The sequence below is a fragment of the Propithecus coquereli genome, unplaced genomic scaffold (assembly GCF_000956105.1).
Source record: "Propithecus coquereli isolate 6110/MARCELLA unplaced genomic scaffold, Pcoq_1.0 Scaffold68, whole genome shotgun sequence".
NCBI classification, from domain to species: Eukaryota; Metazoa; Chordata; class Mammalia; order Primates; family Indriidae; genus Propithecus; species Propithecus coquereli.
The window spans coordinates 3,542,863-3,545,452 of NW_012152840.1; the positions used below are offsets into that span (position 1 = coordinate 3,542,863).

Below are 2,590 nucleotides of genomic sequence, written 5' to 3' on the forward strand. Positions count from 1 at the left end.
ATTTGTTTTCATCCTGTCATCTTACGAAGCTTTCTTATTAATTTTAACAAGTTTCAAATTTGTGTTTCACTTTGATTCTATCAGTTTTTCTGGGTAATGTTATATCTGCAAATAATGATTATCACCTCATTTCTAAAAATTTCTGAGTCATTCATTTCTGGCCATATTTACTTACTCAAAATTCTAGACTGGTGTTAAATAAGACAGCCTTGTAGGAAGAGCTCTTCCTTTGTGTGACTCACTGCAAATGCTGTACATCTTTGTGCTCCGCCAGGATCAAGTGTATTGCTGGCAGCGTGACCCTCTGCTACATCTGTCAGGCCCTGCCATATTCTAGGATTCTGAAGGCTTTAAATTTTATATTGCTAAAAAACTGGGATGGGGATACTAAAACCCATTGAATTGTATTCTTTAAACAGATGAATGTTATTGTATATAAATTATATTTTAATAAAGCTGTTAACTTAAAAAAATGGGACAGGAGAGATCAACACTTAAGTCATAGCCTCAAAAAAGCAGTCAGATTGGCCCCCTCGAATGTTCCTGGTGGGAATGCAAATTGGGAGAGCCTTTATTAAATGTGATTTGGCAATATATATCAAGATCTTTAAAAACATTTTTACTTGTACTTCTGAACCAGTAGTTATAATAATCAGAAGTAAAGACAAAATTTTAGTTTAAAAGGCTGTTCATCATAATACAAATTGCATAACTGTTCAGAATGGATTTAATAAATTATGGAATATGCGTATGAGGGACTATTACATAGAAAATAAAAATTATGCTTGGAAGAATATTGAATGATGCAGGCAAGTCCTCAGAACCAAGGTTTTTTTTCCCATTATGTTAAAACCTGTGTCTGTATGGTGTGTGGGTGTACAATGTACTGGAAAACAATGGAAAGAAATATACCAAATATTAATACAAGATAACTCTGGTGATGAGATTATAGGGAGTTATATTTACTTCCTTGCATTTTCTTCCATTTTTTAATTTTCTACAAAATGCATGTGTTACTTGTAAAACAGAAAAATCAATACATTTTATAATTTTCAAAAGTTCCTTATAGCCACACAAAAACCTGCACATGAATGTTTATAGCAACTTTATTCATAATTGCCAAAACTTGGAAGTAATCAAGATGTCCTTCAGTAGGTGAATGGACAAATAAACTGGGATACATCTAGACAATGAAATAATACTCAGTACTAAAAAGAAATGACTTTCCAAGTCATGAAAAGCCATGGGGGAATCTTAAATGAGTATTAGTAAGTGAAAGAAGCCAATCTGAAAAGGCTGCATACTGTATGATTCCAACTATATAAGATTCTGGAAAAAGCCAAATTATGGAGACAGTAAAAGCAGCAGTGGTCACCAGGGTTTAGGGGAGTGGGAGGGATGAACAGACAGAGAACAGAGGATTTTTATGGCAGTTAAACTATTCTGTATGATACTATGACAGTGGACACATGTCATTCTACATTTATCAAAACCTGTAGAATGTATAACATCAAGTGTGAACCCTAATGTAAACTATGGACTTGTGGTAATAAGGATGTGTCAATGTAGGTTCATCACTTGCAACAAATGTACCACTCTGACATGGGATACAGATGATCGGGGAGGCTGTGGTGTGTAGGGTGTGTGAGGTAAAGGATTACAGGGCAACTCTGCTTGTTTTGGAGATTTAGAGATAGAATCTCTAAATTGTGTATAATCTCTAATTGTGTATAACTCTAGAAACGTGCTCTACCGATGTTCAGTGAAGAGTCAACAAACGGAAGACCCGAGTAAACAATCTTTCAAGGGCAATCTAGTTTCTCCTATTGGAATCCTTCCACAATGGTACGGTTGAGATAACATCATAATGAGCTTTTAGAAGAATTGTGCATGTAGGAAAGGAGTTGGTAAGAACAAGGAGGGATGAGAGAGATTTTAGAAGATGGACATAAAGATATTAACACTATGAAACTTGTAGAACAGTGCCAGCTGTGGAACAGCCTATATTAAAATGGTCTTTCTGACAGAATTCTAATCTGATGCTAAAATGCACATAGGTGAGTAAAAAGACCATTTTAACCTAGAATTGCAAGATCTGTCTTCTACATAAGATACACGGTAGTTATCCAAAGACCAAAGACTTAGAGAAACAATCTGATCATGTACTTAAGAGTAGAAGAAAAAATAGGCTAAAAAACGCAACTGAAGATCATTGTAAAAGCCTGAATTTCTTTTGCATCTTGATTAATTCACATTTTCTTGTGTAGCTGATATAGAATATTCCTTTTTGTCTGGGAAAATATTTTGTTTAATAGACACAGCTGAATTTATTTTGCTTAAGTGAGCACAGTCAGGAAGAGGTGCCTTAAGAGAAGTTGACCCAGAAAATCTGGAAGAATAGCTCCTGATTCCTTGGATAGCAAGTTATCTAAAAGGCAGGGAGCTCTATTTAGGGCTGCTCTGAATCATGCTTCACTGCAACATCCAGATAGAAAAACAGGAGCAAATTCTGCCTTACATCTTGCTTCCTTTGACACAAGTCCCTCAAAAAACCAGAAGATAGGTTATTTAAAGGTATTAAATATACTTA

At 35.0% G+C, this 2,590-nt stretch overlaps 1 protein-coding gene across 1 annotated transcript in view; it reads right to left on the reverse strand.

Moving 5' to 3' along the window:
• Window positions 1-2,545, reverse strand: part of THEMIS (thymocyte selection associated) — a 163,805-nt gene extending 161,260 nt beyond the window's left edge. The window contains exon 1 of the mRNA XM_012660821.1: window positions 2,365-2,545. The gene's annotated coding sequence lies outside the window, so the exon portion shown is untranslated. The remainder of the gene's footprint in view (window positions 1-2,364) is intronic.
• Between the last annotated feature and the right edge of the window lie 45 nt (window positions 2,546-2,590).